We start from the raw sequence: 18,676 nt of genomic DNA, 5'->3' as shown, positions 1-18,676 counted from the left end.
GCCTGCTGTTTTCAAACATGGAAAATATGCCTCCTTAATGCAGTAGCACAATTGTTGTTCACCAGTGAGCCCCAAGCAGGCAATTGTAAGTGAAATCTTATCCTTTTCATGTTTAATAGATCAGCTTTTGGACATCCATGCAACAGTAAACATTTAACAGAAAATGTCTGTCTCTTCAGATATAAGGGTGGATGTTACATATGCTGATTATTGCAGTATGCCATAGGATGGTAGTACTTTGATAGTAGCAACACTCTATGCAATATAAGAATTCTAGTAGACATTTACAGATGCATATATGATTTGTTATCTTCTTTTGGTTGCAGAAGTGAGGTTGACAGGTCGTTTCTATTACTCAGCTGCTCTTGTACTCTTAATTTACAGTCAAATATCCTCTAGAAACATATTCCCTCTAGAATTATGTTCATTAGTGACCGGGATGTTGGTCTTGTATGTAATCTGCTGTGCTGTTTTAGCTTTATTGATCAGAAATTTGATGGGGATTTCTACTAGTTCAGATCACTCCAATTTACTGAAGATATACAATCATTTTATAGTGCAATAATATCTTTTCTCTCCTAGCAAATGGCTTTAATCATTAGAGATTACTGTATTTCTGCTGTCAGTCTTATTAATGTCATCAGCTCAGAGCATATCTTACAGAAAGGATAAAAAAAAAAGGTATTTCTTACCCTACATTGCATCAGGAATAAAATGTCATCAGACATGCTTCTTACTCGTCGATTCAGTGGCAAGCCAGGCTTTTATCTTCATGAAGGGGCTGCTCTCCTCTCTCAGACAGATCAGGTAGGAGCACGAACAGTTTCTTGATGAAGAAGTTTATCAGTGAGGATAATAATGTTGCAGAATCTTCCAAATGACTGGTATTCTTTCTCAGTAATCCACTAAAGCAAGTGTAGTCAAAAAAACCCAGTAAAGCTCCTTCTCGTAATGATCCTCACTGTTGACTAATTCTCATTAAAATTGAGGCTTTTTTTCCTTAGCTGATGCAGAGCAACAAAATGCATGCTGTTCTGTTTTGTCTTTAAAAAAAATACAAACAGCTCCTGGTTTTATTCAGTTATACTTAGTTATTTATTAAGACTTCAGAAACCCCCAGCCTGATTTACTCTTTGTGGCAGCCGTCTGAAGAGGCTTTCTCACGTTGACATGCTGTAATTCCAAATGCAGCGAACTACGTGCAGTCACACTATGTAATTTTAGTCCAGCCTGAAAAAGGATGAAAAGAGGGCTGCTTTGCTGGCAGTAGTGTGAACGCTGTCACACACCTGCATTCAGAGCCTCTGGAAAGAATTCCAAGGTATTCTTCGGAGCATTGCATAACTCAGCTAGGCAAATCTGAAGAGAGGAATGACAGTGGCTTTAGTTGCACACTGTGGCGAGCTGTGACATTGATTAAACATGCACTTGGCACTTGCTGAATAAAGAAGGAGCTACGAGCCACCCTTGCAGACAGTGAGTTGCATAACAATGTGCGATGGCTCTGCTGTTTCATCGGCAGGCCGGGCACATTTTAATCCTGTACCCACGGAGAAAGTGCACGGTGCAGAGAGGAGCAGAGTAAACTGTACTTCGGGGTTTGCTGAGGAAGTGCTGCATGACAAATGGTGACATTAAAGCATTCAAGCTGAAACAGTGTTTCTGCCTTTTGTCTTTTTATGCTTTGTTTGACAGGCAATTGTTTCTATGGGAAATAAATGCTTTTCCTCTTTTCTTCACCACCCAAAGACTGCAGGTTGCCATGTAATTAATGAAAACATATAAAGACAATCCTGTTCTGATTTCATAGGAAGCATCAACACATTTTTTTTTTCCTGCTTAAATCAGAGAGGCAGTTTTTTCCTGTCCAATTGGAAAGGGAAGAGAAGTCTGTAAAGTCTTCTCCTCCCAGTCTCTCCAGATTAAAAAAAAACAACCCACACAATTTTAATAACCTCTGGAAGGAGCTGTATTTCAAATAATTTTATTCAGTCACTTTGATCTATGAAGGCTAGCAATGCAATGTGTTTTCACTGGTGTAGCATAGCTTCTTGCTCTGAATGCAGCTGTATCTTAAGTGTATCAGGAACCTTGGTTTGTAAAAAATACTTGCAATGCCAAGCAAGTCAGAATTCAAATGTACAAAAATGTATTTTTGTATATGTTTATGAAAAATCAAAATCAATTAGTTAGCTTGAGCTTGAACAATGGGAATGTAACTGGAAGCCTTAATAATTTTCCAGAATAGCATATTTTAGGAGTTACCAAGGCATTGTTTGAAATTCAGTGTTGAAAAATTTTTATAGAGAAAGCAGAAGACAGTAAAATCATTGTTTTAAACTCTTCCATTTTCAACTTAATTTACATAACTTTTTTCATTATTTTTCCAAAGTATGTAAGTACATTTGTTAGTTTCTTAGTAACAGACAAAAATGCATATTTTGCATGTGCATTATTTTAATGATAAATACCATGATTGAAGTACTGTGAGTTGTATGGTATTTGTATGTGATTTGCCCTTTATCCAAAAAGTTATGTTGCCTCATTGAAATGGTTTGATTGTAGAAGAATGAACTGATCAGGTTAAATCTCTCTAGCATAGCTTCTTTAAATGTCTATTTTCTAATAAGTATATATGGTCTTCCCTTTTTCTGAAAACGCTGCTTCATCTTCAGTTGTTCTTGCAATTGCTTTGTGTGTATGCATCTTGAATGTATTTCTGCATTCATTTAGATCCATTGAGAGATACAAAGGTGGGGGAATTTTCACCTATGCATTCTGACCATTCACATTGCTGACAGCAGCTAGCAATAACAGAATTTTCAAGCTGCTGTACTGTGTTAACCCTCACATGTTCAAAATCAAACCCTTTCCTTTGTGAAAGAGGGAAATTGTCCACCGTGCATATCTTACTTAAAGATTAATGATATATTTGCAGCTCCACTGCAAATAACCGGCTAATTACGATGTACCCACAGAGAGCAGCAAAAAAATCCTGAAACATTTCTTGGCCTCGTTATTACCGTGCTTGAGGTCCCATCGTGGTCTGCTGTTTTTGTAATTGTGCTGCAGCTGGCACTTGAAGCAAACCTGCCTGGGCTGCCTGTGCACACAGGTGAGGGGCAGAGGTGCGTCCTGCACAGCGGGATTCAGCTGCAGCGTTTGCCGTGGTCCGATGGCGCTCCCCCCTCACACCCTGCCGCTGCATTGGTATGCGTGTCTGTGTGGGCATGGCGGGAATGGGTTCGGGAAACACACCCAGCCAAAAATAAATCTCCAGCGCAACACAGTGAGAGGGATGGGGAAGTAGCTGCTTAAGCTGTCAGTGGTGGCAAAGAGTTGCTGTTTGAGAAGAAGCAAATAAAGGTTGTCAGACTTAACATTTGTCAGTTATGGGAAACTCAAGGAATTCATCCATGTTTGGTGGGAGCTGGCATTTACAAATAACTCCCTTATAGCTACAATGCAACTCCAGCGTGAGGAGAAAATTTCACGCAAGATTTCTCACATGAGTGAAGTGAGTAATGTAGGTTGATTAGAAAAGGCCTTGATTTATCCATAATACTCAATATTTGGAAAGATGGGGAGATACTTTACATTTTGTGTAAAATAACATTGGGAGTCTGGGAGTACATTTTATAGACGTCAGTAATAAATAAACTCATCTGTTTTGGAATGAACTTTACATGGCTATATAGTATTTGGAGTTTGGACACTGGTATCCTAAAACATCCTGAATTTAATTCTGTTACTTCCATCTAGGAAGAGCTTTCAAGCGCTTAGTAAGACTTTGGCAACTCCTCAGTAACTGATTTATGGGGTATTCTGAGAGCAGGACAAATTTGGTTGATTAGAGGTCACTCTGTTCATTACTGCTGAAGTAAATTCTATTGCATGGGAATAGACCTTAGGCAATACAAATGTATGTCATATTTTAAAGATATTCTTACTTCAGAGGAAGTTGCCAAGGTATCTTGTAAAAACTCCACGGTGTAAATTCAACAATTTACAGTCTTGATCCTTCGATGATCATTATCCTGCTATACGTGACAGCTACAACTAATGTGGCACACCCAGGGCATCACAATTGCAAAAGAAGCAAGCTCTATGTGTATGTTTTATTTTTCCTCATGTATTTTTATGAATTTATAGAATTTGGATTTTTGTGTACACTAAAATTATTCTATATGCTGTATTTTTTCATTAAAATAGCATGTTTTGACTCAGATAATATCTAGACTTAAAAGTCTATTTATGTTAAAATGCTGTAATGAAACCCAAAAGATCAGTTGTCCATGAAGACTGTTTTCCCTTGTACTTGTTCTGAATTTTCCCCAAGATGCAGGAAAGTACTTGAAATGAGGTAGCACATGTGTTCTGTAGGATGATGTATTCTAGTTTTCTTCTCCAACAACCTCCACAAGCTTCCCTTAATGAGGTCTGACGGTTTTTCAGTTAAATTGCAGAACAATAGAGCAAAGTTGTGTCTCTTGGGAGATGCAATAGTATGCACAAATTAAGATGAACTGGTTGGCTTAGCATAAGCAAGAAGTGGATAGCCACATTCCTTTTTTCTTCTTTAGTATTTTTTTTAATTTCTTTTTTTTTCCTCTCTCCTGATAACACAGATACTGTTTTCTTTGTGGGAGCTGTTAGCCTATTTTTTATGATACAGATTGATGTATGATGCCCTCGAGTCAGCAGTGATAGGCATGGCAAGGTTTCAAAGTATTTTTTTACTCTTCTGCTGAAAAAATAGGAAGGACTCAGGTCCTCCATCTGAAGCAATACAAGTTATTTTTAGCTTTCTTACTATTCTCTTTCATGGCTCTTTTATGTATTTCAGCTCAGCATTGACTTGATGATTTTGACACTTCAGCTATACACTTCTTTTTTTTCTTCTAACTGAGGAACTTCGTAGTCCTTTGGCTATTATCTGGGGGTTTTCCTGATTTTGTAGCTTAGATGCTGACCCAAAATACCCTTGGAAAAATTCAGAATTCTCTCATAACTAGCCACAGGAGTTTCTCCAGTCAGTTCCCACCTGTCAGTTTTTGCTTAGCAAAAATGTTTCTTCCAGTCTCTCCCCCATGCTCTGAAGTAATTGTGTTAAGAAGTCACCTAAATGGGTGTGAAGTAGTACCAATTCTTCTGCCACCACCCTTTCAACACCAGTTTCTCTCGTTACTGACTAAGCTCAATTCCTGTGATCGTGGTCAGAGTGTTCACCGCTGTTTTGTCAAGAAAAGTGCCAAGTTCGACAATTGAGTAGAAGTTTAGGAAAAACAGCCTTTGGAAGGCTGTGTGACATGTCATGTATTTGTTCAGGGAGAACTATTTCACTGTCTGTCTTCGTGTACTGAAGCAATTCAGAACTTAGTGACTGATGAATGTTCCTGAGTTAGAGGTGAGGATTTCAACCCCAGCTGTGTGTGATGACCTTCTGACACTGGGCAATCTTCATTTTTCTCTTCTTTACTTACATCAAAAAGAATCTCTTGTATGGGTATTGTACCTTTGTAAAGTAGTTAATAACTTTTAGAGTGCTTCAGTTCTGATTCAGTGCTGTTCTCTGCAGCTCAAGAGAGGTTTTTTTAATCAAAGACAACAGGTTTTGGGGACTATTCCTTCACAATGTTTGAATGTAGGCTTCTGTAGGAGTATTAGGGCTTTCAAGTATCAGTTTTTTGAGTTGTCATCTTCATAAATTTTGGTGCGTTGAAGGAATTCAGTAAGTGAACATTGAGTCCTTACTGGGCAGGCACAGGAGAAGCAGAGTAGTGAGAACTGATCATAGTCCAGGAGGGTGGCTCTCAGGGAACTGCAGTACTACACCAACTTCTTCTTTCTCCAAAGTCCTTAAAGCTTCTTACCTCTGAGAAAGAACACATCTTGTCTGAGTTTTCAGATGACTGAACTTGAAAACAAGACAAACCAAGAAATTCCTGCACTCCCAGCAGCTTTTATATGTTTCTATCCTCTGTTTTGTCATCTTTATTTGGAAATAGTTTTGGAATAAGAGGATGAAATTATTAGCCCACGAAACCTCTTATTTCCTATTGCAAGAGAATATGAATATATGTTTGTATTTTCAAAGCATTTAAAGTAGCAGACTGTTTTCTGGTAAAAACTGCTTTTGGATTAGAACTATAACAGAATTTTTTTAAATGTCAAAGCTGATTATCCATTTGACTGGTTAATAATATAAAAGATTTATGAAAGAACAAATTATAAATTTGTAATTTCAGCTCTACTGTGTTGCAGAACTTTGTTGTAATTTTTAAGGAGTAATTATGTATTGAAACATTATGGCATTAAAATCTTTGAAAATGAAAAACCTAGTTGTTACAAGGAACAAAACAGCTTAGATTTGGTTTGTAATTGGGTACTGGATTGCATGACAGATAAAGCACTTGGTCTTTTCAAGACTGGGGCTTGCTCCAAAGAGCTAATTGGAGGGGTTTTTTTTTCAATAAATTGGTATTTACCAAAGTTCACTAAAACACTGGACCTTTGCTTCAATCTTTATCTATTCCTGTACTGCACATTGTTTTATATGCCTTTTAAACATAAATTCATGAACTGGCCAATCTTCATGGATTTTTTTCAGCTGGTGGTATATTTTGCAGCTGCTTGTACAGAGCATACCTCAGACTAGCTTGTGAGCTCTGGGCCCCCTCACTTGATCATAGTGAATTAAAGTGCCTGTTAAGTTTTCCAGAAGGAAAGGATTTTTGTGGTTAAGATACTCAAGAAATATCAGGTGAGAAACAGGAGGAGTAACGATGAGATTTCAGTGGGGCTTCTCACATCCCACGTTGTTCTTCCTTCTGCTTCTCACCCACATATTTTTTGTCCTGCTGCCTAGATGATGGAGTATTTTGCTCTGGAATCAAGCGTTGGGGTGGGGTTTTTGTCTGTCAGTTTCTTTTTATGAGCCTTAAATACCAGAAGTTTTTCCAGTTGATGACTAAGCTTCTGAAGGTGCTTTACAGGACAGTCCTGAAAACCTAAGTTAACGAGATTTCTTCCTCATCTGAGACCACTGTGAATTTCTGGACCTTTGTGGTTATAGGATAATACGAGTGTCTTGAAAGCTTGAGCAACAGATTGTTTATGTATCAGTATCTGCTTGCCAAGGACCTGTTATTTTTTACTGTTCCCCTTTGGATCCACTTAGACATAACTCTTCTTGTACTAAGCAGAGATACACTTTTTTGACAGACATTTATGCCTTGCATTCCACTGTATAATATGTCTTATGTAAAAGGAAACTAAACTATAGGGTTTGCCTTCCTGCTTCCTGCAGATGAGTATTCTTTCTTAATAAGCTTTCAGGAGAAATACAGTTAGATGCTGACCCTTGATACAAGGATGTATGGAAGCTAACAAATCATACATGCAATGGAGCTGGTGTTTGTTTCATTCCTGGAATTGGTTTCTGTATGCTTACTTTTAACTGTTCACTTGAGAAATAAAAGGCCTGAGTCATTGTCTTCAAAAATCTTTGGGTTTGGCCATGAGTGTTCAGTGAAATTCCCTCTGCCAGTAGACTGTCACCGTCTTGTGGTGGCTGCTCAGTTGTGGGAAGGCAGTGCAGGCCACTGGCCTGACGGTTCAAGGCACAAGGCAGCGAAGTTGAGTGAGGAGGGAGCCTGTCCTTAGGCTTTCCTGGGCCATTTAACTCATTGCTAAGGCCCAGGAGAGTTTCACCAGGAGTTCCCTTTTTCCTTTCATCAATTGGAAGCCAACACTGGTAGCTGTATCCCTGCTCATAGCACAAGCCTGGGAGTCTGTAAGTACTGGATTGATTTCCTCTCTGAGGGTAAAGGGTAAAGGTGCTGGTAAAACCAGCCCTTTAAAATTGGAGATAGCACACTGCATCTTTCAAAATTTCCAGAATAAATATTACCAGTCCTACCATTTTTACTTATTTCACTTTAGTTAGACAGTACATCTGAAGTGGTTTCATTTAGACTTGGTAATTATGGTTGGGAATATGAGTGCTGGATGTCTGAAATAGATTGCTCTGCAGAGCAACATGCTACAAACATTCACAGATTTTACTAGAGGTGTTAAGAATTGATTGTAAAAATTATGCCTCATTACCAACAGGCTCAGTCTTTTTTGAAAAGAGACTATGACTTCAGAGGAGAATGTGACACCACACTACATGTCCTACAGTTCCAAATTATATAGCAGAAACATCCAGGGTGCTTTCTTCCTCTTTAACTCTTATGCTTTCCTGGTAAGATACAGTAACCACTAACAGGACACAAATGTTTTAAGGTACACAAGAGACCTCTGAAAGAACTGTAAGTAATACATTTTCAATTTTTTGTGTTTCTCCATAATAGTGGTTTTTCCAAGTAGTGGCAGCACAGTTAGATAAGCTGCTAAAAATTTCCTGACTAAAGAAACTAACATTTCCTTTCTGTTCATGTGCAGAGCAGATTGCCAGGGTTTGTGCTGGACATTTTTGCTTTGCTTTTCCTAAGAGTGAGCTCACTGTACTTTCAGGGAAGAGTTTTGTCAGCTGGAGTGTGTGGCTTGATGCACATTTGAAGAACTTCCTGAGGTGAGGGCTGGCTTTCATTATCAGTAGTTGAAAGTTAGTCAAGTGATAGGCTTTCATTTTCTGGGCAGTAACATCCTCAGTTATCATTTATTTCTTTTGTGTTCTTTCTTCTTCTCCTCTTTTTGAAAATAAAATATTGTAAATGTATCTGGCACTTCCCATATTGTTATGCAGACACTTCCCACTCACAGTATTTTCTTTCTTACTATCCTCTGAGGGTATTCTTAGTCCTGAGTACAGATCCAAGGAAATGGATCTCTGTGGTTGAAGGAAATAGTCTATGGCAAATTATTCCAACGCAAAATATAGGGTTTTATGATGGGATTTGTATCTTCTTGTCCTCTCTAAAGAACATCAAGATAATGCAGCTTACTAATGAAAGAATACTGTATTTTATTTGAAGTTATTTTTTGTTGTTCTGCTGTAACGTAATGGGCAATGATCCCTTTTATTAAGTGGTGCAGGAACTTGCATGAGGTTGCATGGAAGGTGAAAATTCTCCTATTCCACAAGTCTTAGAGATGATTCTTCCCATCATATATTAAATTGGTTGATATATTTACCACATAAGAGTTATTTGCACTCTAAGGCACTTTGAATATGTCGTGAATGCAAAGGGTTACTTTTTATTTAACTTGGACTCAAGGAAGCTGTTAGGCTTTAACTTTTCAGCATGCTCTTTGCTTACTAAAAGCACATCTTGGTATTTAAAGGACCATCTATTCCCTGAAAAATACACTGGAGTGATAAAAGTTCTGTTTTGCATATGCACAGCAGCTCTGCTGTCTTGGCCAAGTGAAACACTTAGATATTTAATGCAGAATGAGATGCTTAAATAGAATGTGATCCTATAGATGTTCTCTCACATACAAATAAAATAAAGCACAGGAATCACACATCCTTTCATTCCAGTAACAGTCTTGGTATCCTCTGCTGATAGAGCAGAGGACCCAAGTCTTGGCCTTTTTCCATCTGCTGAAGTAATGGTTTAAAAAAACTCCACAACTTCATTATCTAATATTGAATTTCTGCATCTATTTCTGCAGCATGTGCAATCAAATGGCAGGTTTCCATCTTATTTTCAATTCCTATCTTATTCTAAGATACTAGTGACTGTTTTATGGCCTGGAAGAGGTAATGCTCAGACTGAAGACCTTTTCAAGATGGCTGCTTGCCCACTCCTCTGCCAGAAATAGTGAAATCACTATTCCCTCCTCCGTTGCAGGAATGTTGAAAGCCAGTTTAACTTCTATAAAAATCCTGATCCACGTTCTAGGGGTAGTGATACCTTTTCTTTCATCTCTGTGTAGTGCTGCACACTTAAAACAGTTAACATGACATGATAAGCAAGCTTCCACCTCCTTATTTATTTTGAACTTATTTTTACTTTTTTTAAGAAAGAATTTGTCTGCAGAATATTTAGATCATGTATTTTTCTCTGCAGAAAATATTTTTCATATTTTCCTAAGTGGAAGATGAATTTGACACTTCTGGCTTACCTTTATTATTAGATTTATTTCAGTACATGGACCTCAAATAGAAATCATTGGTCCTTTCTGTCTTACTAAATGCCACAGAGGGTTTTATTAGCAATAAGTTTTTTTTCATCCCTTGATCAGGCAAACAACTTATTCTCATGCACTCTCTGAATGCCTGTCTTTATATGTATTTTTTCACATTTTTTCATTTATTTTTTAAATTATTTTTCTTTTATTTATGCCTTTGTATATATTACTCTTTATTTATTTGATAATATAGAACATTCCTAGAGCATTGATGCTTCCTTACACTTATTTTCTAGATTTCAATGCAAACATGATTTGTTTAGAGCTTTATGCTTTAATTGGGTTCCTCCAGTTTTGTTGGTTTTAAGAACTGGGAATGGGTAAATCCAGCTTTCTTTCAGAGGTGAGGTTATGAAAAGTTGCAATGGGGTTGGATCCCATGGCAGTATGTGCTTACACTTCAGTACTTTGCTCACAGCCTTTCTACACTGATCTCTGCTGGGCCATTTTTAAAATCAAACAAAACCAATGAATACACAATTTTGCATTTTTAGATTTCCTTAATTATTCTTGCTTGATGATGTATTCCCAAGCCCCATATAAGATTGCTCTGTAACCTCCAAGAAGAATCTCTCCATTACCTGACCACCTTTTTAGGTTTGTTTGGAGTTCCATTTAATGGCAGAGAGTGATCCCTAGTGGATTCTATTATGAGGGACTAGAGTGTGGCATTAAATAATAGTAATATCTCCAAAACTGGGGATCATGCATGGCTTTAGTAGTCACTTATGCTTTAAAAGCTCCATTTGGTTTTCATGTCTTTTGTACTGTTTGGGTTTCTTTTTCCCATCCTTTCAAATGCAGGGAATTGTGTCTTGTTTATTCAACTGTACACATTGGCCCAATGAAGTAAATGCCTTACACTTTTTCTGGCAAAGGGTTTTTTCTGTATGCATGGATACATGTGTGAAAAGGGTTGTTAGACTTGATTTGTCAACAGAACTTTCCTGAAAATACTCAATTCCACTAAAATCAAATGTTCTTTAAAAAACAGGCAAACCAGAAATGGTTAAGAGCAGTAGTTTCGAGCCTCATTACTGCACTACGGATGACTGACCGACTTCCCTGAGCAGTGCATTTTCCCTGTCTAATTGAGCAGTTTTCCTTTCCTGTTGCAGTTACATTTTTTTCCAAGTTTCCTAGAACACGCAGTAATAGCAAATGCCAAGACAGACCAAGGTTGTTAGGCTCCCACTTTGACTAATAGTGGACAATAACAGGGAGAGTATAGAGATGGGACTGACACGCAGATGCTGCTTTGGTATTGGTAGTATGTTGCCAGGGGTGGTGTCCCCTCATTTATTAGCCCATGATGGCCTGTTCTTACATCAATTTACCCAATTACTTTTGAACCTGTGATAATATTTACTACCCTGACATTTCGTTTTAAGCTTTTCCAAACCTTAAAAGTGATATATTCTGTAGAATATGTTCTTGTACAAATGACACTGTTTCTTCTAATGGTGTGCCCATTCCTTTGAATGTATTGATCAGTCCAGGTCTACTCACAGTTTTTACCACTCATAATTTAAAAGCAGTATCTTTATGATACTCTTCATTAGTCACTGAGGCTGTAATGTCTTTATTTCATTTTAGAAGGTGCAGCAGCTCATCCTGTACCTTGCGTTGTTTAGTCACCCGTCTCTCTTTTTCAGGTCTGTCCCATCTCTTTGATAAAAGGGGGAAATGCACATGGTGTTGAAGTGATATTAGTGATTGAATGCAGCCTCAATAATTAATTTCTAATTATCTTCAGCTTTTCGAACAATTGACCTGGTATTTTTTGGCTGCTGATGGGCTCAGTGCTGCCGTCAGAAGAAGAAAATTTTCAAGTTGTATCTGAACAATAATAGTAATAATTTGGAGCATGACACTGTACCCATTAAATTCAGAGGCCTTCTTGTATTGTTTTAGTGCTCTGGCATGGGCTTTGTGACTCATGGCCTTTAAGGGTGCTTAACCCCTTTCTCCTGCTTCATTATTTAAGGGATGAGTCCCTCCTGATGTCATTTTTCCTAATACTGAAAATGGTACTGTGAAAATGCTGGTGTTATTCCTATGTTAAAGTAAGTGAAGAAAAAGTCAGGCTAATGAAATTACTACAAGATGACAATATTTGGAAAGCTTTTGTTTTATTTTTACCCAAAGGCTAACATTTTCTTAGAGATCTGATTTTGAACTACTCTGTGGGCAATCTCTTTTTCTTTCAAAGCAGAGCAGAACACAGCGTGTTAATTAGGCCTATTATAAAAGAGCCTTGCCCTGGGTTGATTCTGCAACAGAAAATCAAGAGGCAGCAGAGCATGACGTATTTGGAAGCGACACTATTGCCTGCAGCAGGGACTGCATTCATAGATCATATGTTTGTAAGGATGCAGCGAGGGGGGGCTGAAGAACAGCTCCAATTTTAAAATATTTAGCAAAAGGGTGTGTGACCCTGTTGGAAAGACAGAGTGCCTCACTCATGCTTGGTCATATATGTAGCCACAAGACTGTGTCTTCTGAGGGTTTTAATTAAAAATACAAAATGAGTGTTTCCTTTGTGGGTTTTTTTTGAACAGTGGTGTTCATAGCAGCTGAGAGTCTTTCATATGATAATGAGATCCTGAAATCTTTAGTTTGACCATGTTTATGGGTTTTAGGTTTTTGAATAACATACTGAGGCATCAAAAAAAAAATGTCCTCACTAATTACTAAGCATGTTTTAGAAATAGTGTAAAATGGCAGAACTTTCAGATCTTACTTTTAATTTATTTGGAGGTCAAAAAGCATGAAGTAAAAAAGGAAAATGCAGTGCCAAGTGAATGTGGTGCTGCAGTCATGGTCTTCAATATTGGTCTTCAACTTTAGTAAGTGGCAGAATAATGAGAATGTCTTATTTTACTTTTAGCTTCTTAAGCTGATGATCCCATGTCTTTTAAACTTTATTACTATGAAAGAAAAAATAGGTCACTCAAATACGTAGGTATTTCCTTGGGGTTTTTGCAGGAGAGGCTTGGATACACTGTAGTAAATTTTGAGCATTTGTGCATGGTATGAATAGAACAGTTTTATAAAACAGTTACTCCCCATAACTTGGGGTTATCTTTCACATTGCTTAAAAGTGAGACAGGATTAGATGGCTACTTTAGGGTGAATATTTAACAAAACACAATCATTTATCTTCTCAGGAAGATGAAACGTTTTACTGAAATAGATCCAAAACAAAATAAGAAATGAGGTTTGGAGGCATCTCTTGGGTCACTGGAAACTTTATCGCATGCAAGAAGGAGGCCTCCCTTACATTTCTGGAGTTTCCATATGGATTCTCTCCCCAACATGTTTTTCTTTTCAGCTACTTCCTTTTAATTGATCATTCCTGATCATCTCTCCTGTATTTGCAGTGGTAGATCTCTTTGAGAAAAGAAATACAAGGACTGTAGTTTTTGAAGAGTTTCCCCTGGTGCTTTCTGCTGTGGCTGCCAGCACAACCTTCTTTCCTTCAGTGGAGGCAGGACATCAGTCATGTGTACTGGTCTGAAGTAAAACAAGATTGTACAGAAGAAAAATAGTCGTACTTCTGTGGGCCTCTAAAATAACTGAAATTCCCTAAGTCCTTTAATAATGAGTGCAGAAAATGAGAAATTATGTACAGGAGAGAGATTGAGAGCACGTATAGACAGCATTTTTCAGAGCACAGAAGCAAGGAGGGTCTGCATCTAGCGGTGTCGTAGCTGTAAAATGGGTAAAGGTGTTGATTTTTTATTTTTCCTCAAGTGGCTCTTTGGGGGATTTTTTACATCAAGTTCATAGGCTCCTTTGGGGTTGGAATTCCAAATATAGTTGCGGTGAGAATCACAGTGGGGAAGGCCTTGACATTAGATGCAAGTAAATCAGAGCCTTTCATCATTTTCTTACAAATTATTCTTTTGTATTTATCTGTTTAATTTCCTGTAAAGTGTGAAGATTTTTTTATACAATGGATATGTTATATTAATAGTTTGCTTCATTTTAGAATAAATGTGCATATTTTTTGTGATGTTTTAAATATGCTTTACAATGGAAATAATCTTATTCATAGCCAGTTAAGTTGAACTGAGGATGTTAAATCAATTGCAAAAAAATTATTGCTGTTCAGTACTGTCTATTTAATGGGCCATTAGGCCTGGCTATTCTTTGTTTGAATATTGTATAATATTAAAACAAAGCAAAGGAGTATTAGACTCAGTTGGGTCATTATCTTGCTACAGATATATATAACATTTAAGGTGATACCTTGATGCTGTGGAACTACCTGCCCTCATAGACTTTTTCAGTATATTAAGGTTGTAATTGCATATGGCTAGTCTTAGATATTTGTAAGAATTGGATCTATATTAGTGTTGAACGAGTAGGTTTGTGGAAAGCAATTGAAACATTCTGAAATCACATATGATCTTTAAATGTTAATCAGTTGTTTACCAGGAATAAATAGGCATAGGTTAAAAGTTCTCAAAAATACCTAAAAATCCCATGATGCTGAGGCATGTGACAGACTGCAGTGTTCAAAAGACAGGATGCTCAGCAGTTTGTGGAACTCAGGGCTTCTTAACACTTCAGTCACACGCCTTTTCCTTCCCAAACCAGACTGATTGTTATTAGTGTTTAGGGGGGATTTTGTTTAATGAAATCTCTATTTTTTTACCTACTTAGCCTTCATTCAGCATCTTCCTAAATTGCAAATATTGTGGCAAGACAGTAGCTGAATTGTAATGATTCTGGTAAAACTTTATTACCAAAAGGAATGGTAAAAGTAGAGTGAGACATTATTCCCCCTAAGCAATGAGATGTTTTGTAGATGTTTGTCATCCCTACCTATCTTAGCAAATGGCAGTGACCTTGCTGAGATTTCTGATTTTCATAAGTGAAACAGCATAAATTTAGACCCGCAGTACTTTTCTGATGTGAATTGTGAGTAAATATGTACGCTGCCTGTGGCCCCTGAACTTCCTTGCTAATTATCAGGAGCACCAAGATACTGACCTGTTCTTTCGATACGTCCACTCGCAATTGCTTAATTAATAAAACAAAGGTGGTGCTAAAAATGCTACTGTTAATGTAGTGTGTGGTACCACTGGCATTCCTGCCTTCAAGAGCACTGCTGTCATCATGTGGCCACCCCCCGTGGGGCTGTTGCCCTGCTGTTCCTGTCACCTCTGCCCTGCTCTGTCACCCTGGGCTGTCACAGCGAGGGGTTGTGGTGGTGTCCTGCAGCTGCCTGCTCACGCTCCAGGTTCAAGTGCACTTTTTAGCCTGTGCCCTGCTTCATGCTCTGCTGGTTGAACTGCTTAACTGCTGGAGCAGCCAAAAGGTGAGACCTCGATGTGTATTTACACCGTGCAAGTCGAGGATCACGTGGCGGGCTGTGGGGGAAGCAGCTTGGGCAGGTGGTGCAGAAGCCAGTTCCCAGCTCTGGTTTTGGAGCCCTCTCTGAAACACCAGTGTTGTCACCAGGCAGACTGATCCTGACAGCCCTGGCTAAGGCAAACAAGGAAGCAGGATAAAACCTGAGTGCAAATCCCAGCCTTGAGTCTAGAAATGAAATAATTTAATCTTTTCTTTTGATGTAAGTATGTGTCATATAGTAATCATTTGAAAGAGTGCTCAGGAAACCCAGCAGAAGTTCAGGTGAGCTCTCTGGGATAGCAGTTCTGTTTGAGAATCAACAAGGGGGAGTTTCTGAACAGGTCTGTGGTGCTGGGAGCTGAACATTGCTCAGCACTTCACTGACCCACAGAATCAGGGAGCACCAACAGCACCAAAAGGGACAGATGTGTCAGACACCACAGCTGGTGGGAGCCTGACAGCCAGGACGGTCTGGCCCCAAACTGAGCTCTGTGTAAAAGGTATCTGTCATGATCTAGCAACTGTTTTGTCCTTGGGATAACAGACACTCCTGGATAATGTATCCATCTGTCATTTTTACACAGCTAAGAATTTTAATCTCCCATTTTTATTTTCTTAGGAATGCTGTGTATTTGCAGTTTGGTGTGCTTACATGCATGCCCATATAACTCAAAGGCTGATAGTGCCTTCTTACACAACCGAAGCACCCATATAAATAGATTCTGACATATTAAGTATGTCCTAAAGTTATTCAAATTGTAGGTCTGGTATAAGCAAAAGTGTTTGTTTCTGTTTCGTGGTGTGTTGGCGTTTTTTCCTGTAAGAGAAACTATCATATTTAATTCAGGTAAAGTGTTATGATACACCTTCATCGCTCAATTGAGTCAGACAAAAAAAGTTGGATATGTTCCCAAGGGAGAGCATACTTTGAAGAATACAGTGGTTTACTTTTAACACTTGTTCTTCACTGCAGTTTGTATTTGCTTGAAATCCAAATTGTTGGCATCTTAGTTGGCCAGATACCTGTTTGTGAGGACAGTAGTCCAAAAGTTCCGTTGCTTCTATTTGATGGAGACGGGATTTTTTAATTTGCAGTTTTGTATTTATGTTTTAATTATGTTTATAGTAGTTAAATTCAATTCCCTTAAAGGACTTTGTTACAGAATGAAAATACTTTTTTTTCTTATAAATCTGTGTCATTTATATTTATGTTTCTGAATTAAATAATGATATCTGAAGGAAAGAGCTCTTTCAGAAATCCCAACGAAATGTGCTGCAAACACTAAAAGCAGTGAGGATGCTGATGAAGTGTGAATGGCACAGTCTGAACATTTAAGTTCTACTTGGAATGCTGTTGGACTTGTTAAGCCTCTCTCAGTCCAGAAAATTGCTGGGACATCTGTAGTTGCAGCTGGTCACACCAGGAAGAGGTGGACAGGTTAGCAAAGAGTAGATCTGGGCCAGGGGTGTAATTTACAAAAGAGTATCCCGCTGTCCTAGTGGCTTAAACATAGAGTCTTAAAAATTACACTGAGCTCAACAAACTGCTCCAGTCTTCTTCAGCACTTTCAGAAAGCAGAGCTGTATCTGCAGGAAGCACTGTAATGAGCTTGGCATTCTTTCAACTGAAAGCCAAGTAGACACAAGGAGTAGGTGAACTGCCAGATAAAGATAATAAACAATAATTTGCCAATTTGGGTTCTTTCCAGCAAATTTTTCTGATATTTGTCTAGGTATCCAGTCTTGATGAACATTTTGAGGATTTAGATTGGGGATGGAAGGGAGTTCAGGCATTTTGGACAGAAATATACATTTGCATGAGTCACAGTTCTTAGTAAGTATAATAAAGGAGGAAAATTGCGTAAAACACATAATAATACCAAAAATTGAGTTTCACAGAGTCTGGCATTAAGGTAAAAGAAAATCGTAGTTGTTCCCTACAAGGTTGTTGAAATTCAGGCCCAGTGAATGCATTTCATTTGCTTCACATGGGAACTATCGCAAAGCAGTGCAAGTGAGTTGGATCTGCTAAAACCAGAAATCTCTCCCATCTCTCTGGAAAACATTTCCACTTTAAAGTTATGTCGGTTCAGTTCCCTTCATGACGGTAATTTTGAACTTAACTATCCATTTAGCAAAGGGGAGGGCAAGCCAGCACTGAAGGATTTGAAATTACGTATTCTGGTCTCATGAAAATTTCATGGTTAAAATAAATAAATAAAAGCTTTCCAGAGTGAAATGCTGTGGTTATCTAAGAGGTCACATATATCTCTCCCTCACTCCCTATGCTCATAATAAACAGCTATTGATTAAACTGAGAAGCCACTTGGTCTTTAGCACTACAGGTGAGAGGTGGTTTTTGGCCAGGGCTATACTATGGTAGGATATATTTTATGCTTGCCCTTTTTTCACTGCCCTCCTTTTCTTCTTTCTTATTTTTTTTTGTTTTGGTTTGGTTTTGGTTTTTTAAATCCACACATCATCAGATCTATATGTGTTTATTTTTACATATTCTGGGGATTTTTTTGTGGGCAACTGTTCTTCACTAGAGACTGAGCATAAAAATGGAGGCATATATATTTATATAAATATATATAAAGGTAAGAATCAGCAGATAATTGAAACAGTTTTCTTAATGCCAGTGTTTAAATTCAATTTGCTTTAGATATATGGAGTATTTTGACATGGGTTATTTTTAGAGCCATGATACCAGGCCTGGCAGATTAATATTTTGTTTTGGTAAATTTTCTTCCTGTTCAATAGCACTTCACCCAGTTAAGAGTTTGTGCCATTGTAATGGATTCAAAAAACAAATAGCAAGCTATTGATCAAAGAACTCCTGGCAGAGATAAATCCAGCCTTAGACCCGCATAAACTGGCTTGTTGAATTTAGCTTGGCTATTTATACTGTCCCATCGTCCTGTATTTAGAGCTAAGGGTTTGGTGACAAGAGTTGAAAGTCTGTGATCTGCTTTAGCTTGGAGGATGAGATGTGCTAAATGAAACATTAAAGAGTCTTCTGTGCTTTGTTCTGTCCTAATGCAAGTTGTCAGGGGCTTTTTGTTGTCTGGGGTTTTTTGCTGGAAAAAGAATAAATTTATTTTATCACAAACTCAGTCATTTGTGAATACTTTAAACTAGAGCAAATATCTTCTGCTGTTAGGTTAAA

The 18,676-nt window shown here is 38.0% G+C and overlaps 1 protein-coding gene across 4 annotated transcripts in view; it reads left to right on the top strand.

Moving 5' to 3' along the window:
• Positions 1-18,676, top strand: part of BIRC6 (baculoviral IAP repeat containing 6) — a 173,386-nt gene that overhangs the window by 131,816 nt on the left and 22,894 nt on the right. The gene's annotated exons all lie outside the window — the stretch shown is intronic.

This window comes from Prinia subflava, chromosome 2 (genome assembly GCF_021018805.1).
Source record: "Prinia subflava isolate CZ2003 ecotype Zambia chromosome 2, Cam_Psub_1.2, whole genome shotgun sequence".
NCBI classification, from domain to species: domain Eukaryota; kingdom Metazoa; phylum Chordata; class Aves; order Passeriformes; family Cisticolidae; genus Prinia; species Prinia subflava.
Note: the sequence above shows the minus strand (reverse complement) of the source record. Positions and strands in the feature narration are given on the sequence as shown.